Here is an 11,354-nt window from a genome sequence, read left to right on the forward strand (position 1 = left end):
GAGTGTCGACGACGACTTGGGTGGGTCTAAATTGTGTATCGGACTTTGGATCTGACACTTTCCGGGTTTGGGTGAAGGTAATGGTTTTTTTTTTTTTTTTTTTTTCTCATTTGGTAAAATGAGTGGTTAAATACTCAAAACTTTTGCTCAAAAAAGAAAAAGGAAATTTGACCATAAATCAATAAAAAGTTTCTTAATTAATCATATAGCAATGTACAAGTTTTCTTCTGGACTTAATTTGGGCTATTTACATTATTTAGGTATAACACAACAAAGAAGGCCCAAGTCACTATAAGCCATTATAGAATTACGTTTTTACCCGTACACAATTATTAGGTAATTTCTAGTTTCTCACATGCAAGAAGCATCGCGTTCAACACACCAGAGCTTCAATGGCAATAGAATTTTTTATGTGATTGTAACTCCGATTTCAAGCATGACGCTTGATTGATGCATACAATTCGAAATCTTCTAAGATTTTTAGATTTAGGTGGTGTTTGGAGATCAATCATATATGGAGCTTTGTAGATTGAGGTATGTGTGTGTTTTTTTTTCGATTATATTTCTATGATTCAATTATTTATGCGTCTTCTTTGTTTCTTTGCATCGGCCTAATGTAGTTTTGTGATTTTGTATTACATGGAAATTTGAATTTTTAAAATTTTGTCTTTGCCTATGGTTGTGGATTTGATTTGATAATTTTGTTGCTCTAAAATTTGAGCTCACATCGAATTCTCGATTAACTACGGCTTTGATGTTTGTTGGGTAGAATTTTGGTGCTTGTGTTGCACTTGTTGGAAGGCATTCGAAAGAAATTGATGGTGTCAAATGCTAATCACAAATTGGAAGTTGAGAAGTAGACTATTTTTTGTCTGGAGACAGAGAAGACTTTGAAGGGTGCATTAGAGGTTGGTAGGTGTTGGTCTATTCACCGTTCGACTGCAACAATTTTAGAAGTGATTGGGGATTGGTCTCTAATGGTTGATTTAGAGTCAAAGACTTGTTCTCATTGTCTTTGGCAGATTGATGGGTTTTTGGGTGCACATGTGTTAACTGCCCTTATATCAATTACTACTTGTGTTTATGATTGCACTGAAGATTATTTCTAGGCAAATTTTTATTGAAAGGTATATGAATATCCGATTTTTCTTGTACAGACAATTGGGAAAGGAATGGAAGATGATGGTTCAATTGATCAAGATCAAGTTGTGCTCCCTCCAGTTACTAAGCGGCCTCCCAGAAGATTCATTTGAATTCAGACACTGCAATGTGGTGTCCATTTTGTGCTTCTTTTTGCCTTTGAATTCAAACACTGCGCTACAGTGTCTGTTTCCCGATCCTATTTTTACCATTTAAATTCAGATACTATAATACAGTTTCCTTTTTGTGCTTCTGTTTATGCCTTTGGATTTAGACATTTCAACATAGTGTCTGTTTTCTAATTTAGTTTTTACCTTTAAATTCAGACTTTGCTTTTCAAATGTCTATTTTGATTAACCACATCCAATATTGGATTTTGTTTCGATATAAAAGCCAAATTGGATTCTAAAATATGCATTGCATTTTCTGTCTTGTCTAAGGAATTTTCATATTCAAATTGTAACAAGACATGCATCAGATAAACAAACACATGATAATTATCAATAAAAAGTCATCTAATTTTTAGAACTACCCATATATCCAATAGTGTGATATCAAATAATCTTCTTGATGTCATACATAGAAACATATCATCATACTTCAAAAGGACTAACAATATCGTCTTAGAAGCCTCTAGACCAATAACAGTCAAATGAAGTCATTCTTCAAAAAGACTAACAGATTCAAAAAGTTAATGAAATTTACACAATATTGTTTTCAAATGAAGTCATTCTTCAAGCTTCAAAGTGCAGTTCTAGTGGTGTAGAAGCCTTTGGATCAGCAATGCTCTATACTTTGTCAAGAAATTTTTGGTGACTGTATTTGGCTTCATTAAGGGCCAAAATAGAGTTTTCCTTAGCAAGTCAATTTTCTTACTATTAAGGATGTCTTTCACCTCTTGATCAATCGTGTTAAAGGCTGTTATGTTGTAACTAAATTGTGCATGGTTCGGGTGCTTAACTTTTCAACCATATGCCTTTCTATTTTTTTGCCTTTAACTTTTATGTTTCAAATATAAAAGAAACAAAATATAAAATTTGTGTTAGCTATATTAATATTGTATGTCTGAATCCATAACGTAAAAGCATAGAACATGAAACAATCACTGCATTGCAATGTTTGAATCTAATTGAATATCAATGTAAAAGCATAGAACATGAAATAAACACTACAACGAAGTGTTTGAATCCACAAAGCAGGAAACAACAGTGTCTGAATCACATAAACTTTTGAATATCAATGTACAATCACGAACAGGAAACAGACATTGCAATGCAGTGTTTGAATTCACAAAACTTAGAATTTGAAATGGAGCATAGAACCGAAGAAAAAGAGCACGAGGAGTGGTGATTAGACAAAATGACATAACCACCATGAATAAAGATATATAGAGCCAACAAATATACTAAAACAGACTAAATTTGTGATATGCCCAAACCAATTTTAACATCCAAATGAGCTCAAATTCAAAACCAAAGGGCGTAGTGTGCAAAATTATACCAAATCTCTTAAAAACACAACTCAAATAACCTAAAACATAAAAATTGAAGAACAAGAAGAAAATAGGAGGGAAAAAAATACCTTATTTGTGTCTCAGACGAAAGTGCGAATTGTTTGTCAAAATTAGGGGAAAATTATGAAATCATTCAGAGCGGCACAAAGTTGACAAGGCTGGTGTTGTGAGGCCAAAAATGGAGGTTGAAGGTGGTGAAGGCAATGGGTTTAAGGCTTTTGGGGGATTGAACTATGGCAGCATGGGTTAGAATGAGGTAAATGGAAAGGTTGGGGGTTATAAATGACAATGGCATGAATTGCAAGTTTTATTTGATTGTTATGTTTTAGTTTACCTTAAAGTCTAATTGACTTTTTTATAATTGATTAAATTTGATTGACATACTGTCAATATCATAATATTTAATTGATTTTATATAAAATTACACAAAAAAATACCCAAAACTATTATAAAAGTGGACGACCCACATGAGGAAATAAGCACCGACCACTGCTTCTTGTTAGCCAACAAATGTTGAAAGTGTGCTACTTGTCTCGTGTAGCATGAGCTACTTTCACATTTCTTGGTCTTCACAAGGAACTTTATGTTTTCATATATAAAGGTCTGTTACCTCACAAATGTCATAGAGAAAGAATATATGCAATCTCTTGTTTCTATTGCTTTTGTAACTTCTATTTGATAATAAGAGAGATTACTGTTGCTACCCCGAAAACCTAGGCACACTTGCTGAACCTTGAAAATATTGTGTTTTATTTACTTTATATTCCATTGCACACATATCTTCAATTTCATAGCACGTTCAGCATGAGAAGCTCTTGTTTCAGTGAAAGCACAACGCCACATATCGTATGAAGCACTACCTAGATCTCACCTATGTCGGTTCGAACATCAAAGATAAGAAATTTTCTCATTTTTAACCTCATACCTCAGTATGACTAATCTTCTTAAAGCAAGTATATATATTATTGTATGATTGTATTTTATTATTAGCAGGAGCAAAGAAAGGTACGAACATGGTGCAACCTTAACTTGGAGAAGATGATGTCTTGAACTCCGCAGAAAATTCAACAGTCGTGTTACAAGATTTTAAACTCCAGCTTCCTAATCTCGGATGAAAGCACATTTTTCATTGAAGTTGTTCAAACCATTTCAACTTCTTTCAGAACTCACCGGAAGGGAGACAAGGAGAAGCACGAAATGAAAGTATGGAGAAAGTATGGGGGAAGTGAAGATAGAGAGGTGGTGGTGACTGGTTTCACAAAAGGAGAGAACATGCCAAGTGAGTGACATGTAAAAAAAAATCACATGATAGTGGACAAAAGGTTAACGAAAGAAAGAGAATTGTAGAAGAGAATGAAGGCTTTGCAAAGCCCGTTCCCACTTACCAATTCCAACAAAAACCAAAAAAAAAAAAAAAAAACAAACAAAACAAAGAAAAAAATAGAAAGAAAAAGGGAAACAATGCTAATGAGCAATAAATTGGAAATGAATGGCATGTGAAAAGAAAATAATTGATTCAAAGTTAAATGGCACAGGTCTATACAAAAGTCAGTGGTTTAAGACTTGTACAAAAATCTCACCATATCTCCTTTATGCAAAATTCAAAATTGGAAATCAATGGCTTAACTTATATTATAATATGAATGGTGCAGATTGATTACCCTCACCCTTCTTATATTAATATATACATGGGAATGGTGCAGTATTGTCGCCCTTCTTGTAGTAACAATCATTATCTTTAAGTTTTGATATTTATGTGAATGATGCTAAATTAAAGCCCTTGTCACAATTTTTTCTTATTTAAAGAAATTTATTTATGTAGCGATTTGTGCTGATTATAGCAATTGTATTTGATTAGCACGATATTAGGGATTTTATTTGTTTCCTTGTATAGTTGATTTACTTGTATAGGACTCCTTGAAAACCTATATATACTCCATTCAGAGAGGAATAAATATATATTTGCCCATATACAATTTGACTTGGTATCAAAGCATTGAAATTGTGGTGATCTTGACTGCCCACCAAAACCAAAATACCTCTACCCGTGAGAAACCCTAACCTTGCTGTGAAAATTTTTCCTGCGTGAAAATTTTTCTGTGTTCGTGTCTTGCCCAATTAAATTTGGGGGTGTTAATTGTTTCCACAGTAATTTGTTGTGTGTGTTCTACAAGCATGGCTGGTGATGAAGATGTCAAACCCAACTCCGGTTCATATGGTACCAAGGATGAGCAAACATATCGTGATTACTCTGCTCCTATTGCTCAAGAAAAATTGGATGGCTTCAATTATGTCTCTTGGTCTCATAATGCTCTTTTTACGATAACTGGATGACATATGGCAGGATTTATCAATGGCAAAAAACCTGCTCCTAAGGATGTTGATTATGTGGAATTATCTGAATGGGATGAGGATAATTGTTTAGTGCAAATATGGCTTCTCAACTCTATGACTTGAAGTGTGAGAAGTCTCTTTGAATGTTGTACTTCAACGTATGATGTGTGGGAAGCTGCAAGAAAAACTTTTACAGTCACCCAAATAGTTTTCATTTGTTTCAACTTCGAAGACAATCGGTGACTACAACCCAAAATAGTGAATCTGTTGCTATATTTTATGAGAAACTTCATGTTATTTGGGAGGAGATTGACAATCTTCGCCCTAATCCACATGTCAATCCTAAGGATGTGGCTATTTGGCAAAAGAAAATTGAATCTAAAAGGGTTTATAATTTTCTTGGAGGTCTTGATCCTCAATTTGATGGTGTTCGTAGCTGTATCTTGGTTATGACTCAGGTGCCCTCTATCTTGGAAGCGTATGCTATGGTCATGGAAAAAAACATCATCAAGTCACTATGCTCGAGGGTGTTGCTGCTTTAAAAACTGTTACAACCCAACATCGACCAAGTGGCTCCTCCTCGACTAACGGTCGTCAGTCGTCTTTTGCGAATTCGCATTCTGGAGAGTTTTCAAACTCCAAATCTGCTCTCTCCCGCTTTCATAAAGTAAGGGTTCCTTTTGGTTCTTGTGAGTGTGCTCATTGTGGAGGTGACCACTTGTTGGAGAAGTGTTTTCCGCTCCATGGTGTTCCAAACTGGTTTTCTGAGTACAAAGCTCGTAAGTAATGACCTAAGGCTACACATACGGTGGTTTCGGGAGAGATTGAGTCGTCTTCTCCTTCCATGAATTTGAGTGTGACAAATTTTGTACTAGGTCACAGTTCCAATACATGGATAATTGACATTGGTGCTACTGATCATGTGACTTATAATTTTAAGGTTTTTGATGAGTTGTCTAGTCAAACTCATGACCCATTTGTCACATCTGCCAATGGTATTACTGGAGAAGGCACAATCATACTTACTCTTACCTTGTCGTTGGCACATGCATTATTGGTACCCAATATTAATTGTAATTTGCTATATGTGGGACAACTACTTAACTCACTTAATGCCTATGCTACTTTCTATCCTACATGGTGCATTTTCCAGGATCTCAAAACTCACGAGACCATTGGACGTGGTAAACGGATAGAGGGTTATACTACTTGTGACCCATAGTTGTATTGTTAATAAAGTTCAGAGTGGCAGTGACAAAGACAAGCATCAGTTGTGGCTATGACATCGTCACTTGGGACACCCTTCTTTTGGATATCCTAGGCATTTATTTCCTTCTCTATGTCGTTCATATGATGAGGCTTATTTTAAGTGTTAAACATGTGTATTGGCCAAAAGTCATCGTACTATTTTTCTCTTAAGTGATAAAAAAAGCTATTCAGCCATTTGATTTGGTACATTCCAATGTATGGGGTCCTGCTAAGATTACTTCAAATGGGTTTTGTTGGTTTATCACATTTATTAACGATTACACATGTTAAACTTGGGTTTTCCTGATGAGGAATAAAAGTGATGTGACATCTATTGTATACGAATTTACTGCAATGGTATCTACTCAATTTCAAACCAAAGTCAAAGTGTTGTGGTCTAATAACGAAGGATAATATGTTAATACTACCTTGAGTTGTCTCTTTCGTGAACAAGGTATTATTCATCACATGACTACTCCATTTACACCTTAACAAAATGGTGTGTCCGATCAGAAGAATCGTCATTTACTTGAAGTTGCTCGTGCTTTGCTCTTGGGAATGTCAGTTCCTAATTACCTTTAGGGACATGCAGTTTTAGCTGCGTGTTATTTGATCAACCGGACTCCCAGCAAAAGTCCATGATTTTCGTACTCTTTTCGAAGTTTTACAAGAACACATCTAACTTATTATTATCTCCAAACTTCCTCCTAAGGTGTTTGGATGTGTTATGTATGTACATATTTATTCCCATCAATGGAGTAAGCTTGATCCATGTGCTCTTCGATTTGTGTTCTTAGGTATTCAAATACTCAAAAATGTTACAAGTGTTATCATCCTCCTACTCAAAAGACTTATGTTTCCATGGATGTCACGTTCCATGAAAAGGTCCTGTATTTTGCCTCCTCTTCTCCTGTCTCTCCATTTCCAAATGAGAGGGTTAATGAAGTGTTAAGTCAAGAAGAAGAAGAAAGTACAGAAAATAATGATATTGTGAGTCTGCTCGAGCTAACTCGTCGCCCTTCTTCCACCGAGCAGTCACCATGTACTAGTGAAAAAGTATCATGCTTTGATAGTGAAATTGTGCATGAAAATGTTGATGAAGATGTGCCAAGCAGTAGTATTCCACCCTCATCTGCCCTGTTCTCAATCAACTCGTGAAGATGGAAATGATGCAAATGAGGTAGTTTACACTAATATGCCTATATCTACTTATAAGTTGCCCATGCGAGTTAATCGTGGCAAACCTAAAGTCTAATATTCTCCTGATATAAATGCAAAGTCCAAATATCTCATTAGTAATCATGTGTCAACTTATTGCATTTCTAAGTCACATGGGTCATATATATGTTAATTATCTACAGTGTGTATACCGACTAAGTTGCAGGATGTCGTATCTGACCCTAAATGGGTGGAAGCCATGGATGTTGAGATGAAGGCTTTGAACAAGAATTCCACATGGGATTTGGTGCCTTTGCCAAGTGGAAAGAAGATGGTTGGTTGTCGATGGATGTTTCCTTTGAAGCATAAAGCAGATGGTTCAATTGATCACTACAATGCCTAATTAGTAGCGAAGGGTTATGCACAAACATATGGAGTGGACGAGCAAGAGACCTTTGCTCCAATTTCTAAGTTTAATACGGTCCGTGTGCTTATAGTTGCTAACTTGGACTAGTCCTTGTTGCAATTTGATGTTAAAAATGTTTTTTTTTTGCATGGTGATATCAAAGAATAAGTGTATATGGATATACCCCCTGGTACTTCTATTGTTTCTAATAAGGGTGTACGTGCAAGTTATGAAAAGCTTTATATGGCTTGAAGCAATCTCCTAGAGCATGGTTTGGGAGGTTTACTGCGTCCATGAGAAAGTTTGGTTACATTCGAAGTGACTCGGATCATACCTTATTTTTGAAACTGAAGAAAGGTAAAGTGACAACATTGATTATATATGTTGATGACATGATAGTGACAGGTGATGATCATGAATAGATTAGTTCTTTACATCAATATCTTGCTTCTAAGTTTGAAATGAAAGAGTTGGGAGAGTTGAAGTATTTTCTTGGGATTAAAGTCACTCGATCCAAGCATGGTATATGTTTCTCATAACGAAAGTATGTTTTAAACCTGTTAGCTAAAACCGGTACGGTAAACTGTAAACATATTGACACCCCTATGGAACAACATCATAAATTGGGATTATATCTTGATCAGGTTCCTACTAATAAGGAGCGTTATCAGTGACTTGTGGGAAGATTAATCTATTTGTCTCATACGCATCCAAATATAGCCTACGTTGTAAGTGTTGTGAGTCAGTTTATGCATCTGCCTAGTGAGACTCATATGGATGATGTCGTCCGTATTCTCATGTATCTTAAATTAGCTCCTGGTAGAGGTTTAATGTTTTCCAAGAATGGTCATTTGAATATTGAAGGATACACAGATGCGAATTGGGCTGGTTCAGTTACAAATCGACACTCTACTTCTGGCTACTTTACTTTTGTTGGTGGTAATCTCGTCACCTGGAAAAGTAAAAAATAGAAGGTTATTGCTCGATCGAGTACGGAGGATGAATTTCGTGGAATGGCGCATGGAGTATGTGAGTTACTGTGCAACATGACCATACAAAAAAAGTGGAGGTTGATCGGCATTTGGATGCTGGAGTTATTACTTTTCCTTTTGTATCGTCTGAAGAACAGTTAGTCGACGTCCTCACTAAGGCTGTCTCTGGTAGTGCTTTCTCCAACTTGCTCAAAAAGTTGGGCATGTGACATATCTTTGCTCCAACTTGAAGGGGAGTGTAGCGATTTATGCTGATTATAGCAATTGTATTTGACTATCATGATATTAGGGATTTTATTTGTTTCCTTGTATAGTTGATTTATTTGTATAAGACTCCTTGTAAACCTATATATACTCCATTCAGAGAGGAATATATATATATTTGCCCATATACAATTTGACTAAGTGGCAGGAATTACCACCCTTTGTTTTAATTTATTTATTGTACTCCATTTTTTTTATGATGAGTATATACCAGGACCCGAAGTTCCTTGGTCAAATTAGAATTTGAAGTTCCTTGGTCCTCATCAAAAAAATCGGGCACCGAAGTTCCTTGATCAAAATTAAAACCTAAAGTTTTTAAATCGATTGAGAAAGCAATAGTTTCTTAACTTAATTGAAATGACGGCCATAAGCACCTCAATCCACAGACTGTTAAATGAGGACCAAAAGTTCTTTAATTCATGTAAGTGAGAACCATAAGTTCCTTAATCCATGTACAGATTAAGTACGACCATGAATTCCAAAAATATGAACCTAAAGGTTCTAATAATGTCGATATCAAGAATAAATTTCGAGTACAGATGTATAATGTTTTGACCTGAAGTTCAAAATATATATAATGTTAAGGACTTGAAGTTCTAAAACTTTGTTTGGACATATGTTTATATGGAATGAATTAATTATCACGAATTCCGTCATACCTCATTTTCTTCCTTTTTAAGAACAAAAAAATTATGAACATAGCAAAACTCGATTTTGTTACCATCGATATCTCAAGCAAGAAATGCTTTCATGGATTCATGATGCCTAAGAATTCATGTAAGCATATGATATTAGGAAGACATCCTTGCTTAAAAACTCATCAATTCATATTAATGGAACTAGAAGTTTCCAGTTTCTTATATCTAACAAGCTGAACTAGAAGTTTCATGCATGTATAAAATCAAAAGAGATGGAACTTTATATGTATGTGTGTGTGTGTGTATATATACGCACCTGTATACACATGAGTTACAACTACAAACATAAACAAAACAAGGGGGAGCTTTCACAAAGGTTGATCGTATGAAGCCTCAATATTTGGCAGAACTCTAGCATGAGGAGGCACCGAAAGTTGATCATGTAAAGCCTCAGTATTTGGCAGAACTCTAGAAGAGGAAACACCGGATGCCTCCAGAATATAGCCACAAATCTCTGGTGGTCACTTTGAATTTGACTTTTGGATTCCTACAGCTGGGCAAGCTTTCTTTTTATGTTTGTTGAGTAATTATTTGCAAGTATGTGCAACTTTCTATTCTTGTGCTTGAGTCCTCTAATCTCTTGTCTAAGACTTGCCACCTCAGCCACTAATGATTAGACTTGCCGAGTTCGAGCAAGTAGGCGTTGGCCTATGTTGGATACATAACTTGCCCACTTAACACTTAAAGCCAAAGACTCTTGAACAGCCAATTCATCAAACCGTCTTGAAGGATTCATTTATCTTGGGGAGTGAGAAGGTTCCTAGCTACTAGTGTGATGATTGTATCATTCTTCGTCATAGAGTCTCCAACCATAAGAGGACTATTAGAAGATAAGAATGACATGAGCAAGGCTGGTCCAGAATTTTTTGAGGTCCGGGGCGACACTAAAAAATGTGCCCTCACTTCATATAAAAAAAAATTATTTGTTTTTACACGTAAGACATTGAGAAAATTATATTTAGAAAAACACTTCAAACTCAGTAATTTAGAAACACGGAAAAACATAATTTATTTTGTATTAAGAGAAGGAAACCAAGAAACTTCTGGATTACAAGTAGATAGATTATGAGTTTTGTTTTCCATCTGAACTTTTAAAGTGTTTTTGCTTAAATCGTGAGGAGTTTTTTCTTATTTACTAACCTCGTCAATATAAGACTAAAAAAATAATGATATTTTCGAGTCTGTAAGGATATGTATAAGTAATGAATGGCCACCAAATTAAACCTTTTGATGACACGTCATATGATTTGCAAATTTGGTCTAAAATTTTAGTCTACGCATTACCCTTTGTTGAAGATTAGACTTGAATGGGAACGAATGTTTAAAAATAGCAACCCACATCACATGGTCGGACCCTTCCAAGACAATATGTTTCACCGTAGCCTCTTGATATAATTGAATCCAATCATTATTCGCTAATGCCCAGTCAAGCCTTTCTTGAATAAATCCCTCATCCTGCCGATTCCTCCATGTATACGAGTACCCAATAAAACCCAAGTCAAGTAAATGAGCCTCAGTAACAAAATTAGGAAATACCCACATACTTCCAGCTATTCTTTTTTTACCTCCGTCTTTCTCTAAATCACATAATAAATCATTAA

At 35.4% G+C, this 11,354-nt stretch overlaps 1 pseudogene; it reads left to right on the forward strand.

Annotated features, from left to right (window-relative positions):
* The first annotated feature begins 4,828 nt into the window (after nucleotides 1-4,828).
* LOC137728175 (uncharacterized) lies at nucleotides 4,829-8,770 on the forward strand (annotated as a pseudogene).
* Nucleotides 8,771-11,354: the final 2,584 nt, after the last annotated feature.

This window comes from Pyrus communis, chromosome 3 (genome assembly GCF_963583255.1).
Source record: "Pyrus communis chromosome 3, drPyrComm1.1, whole genome shotgun sequence".
Classification (NCBI taxonomy): Eukaryota; Viridiplantae; Streptophyta; class Magnoliopsida; order Rosales; family Rosaceae; genus Pyrus; species Pyrus communis.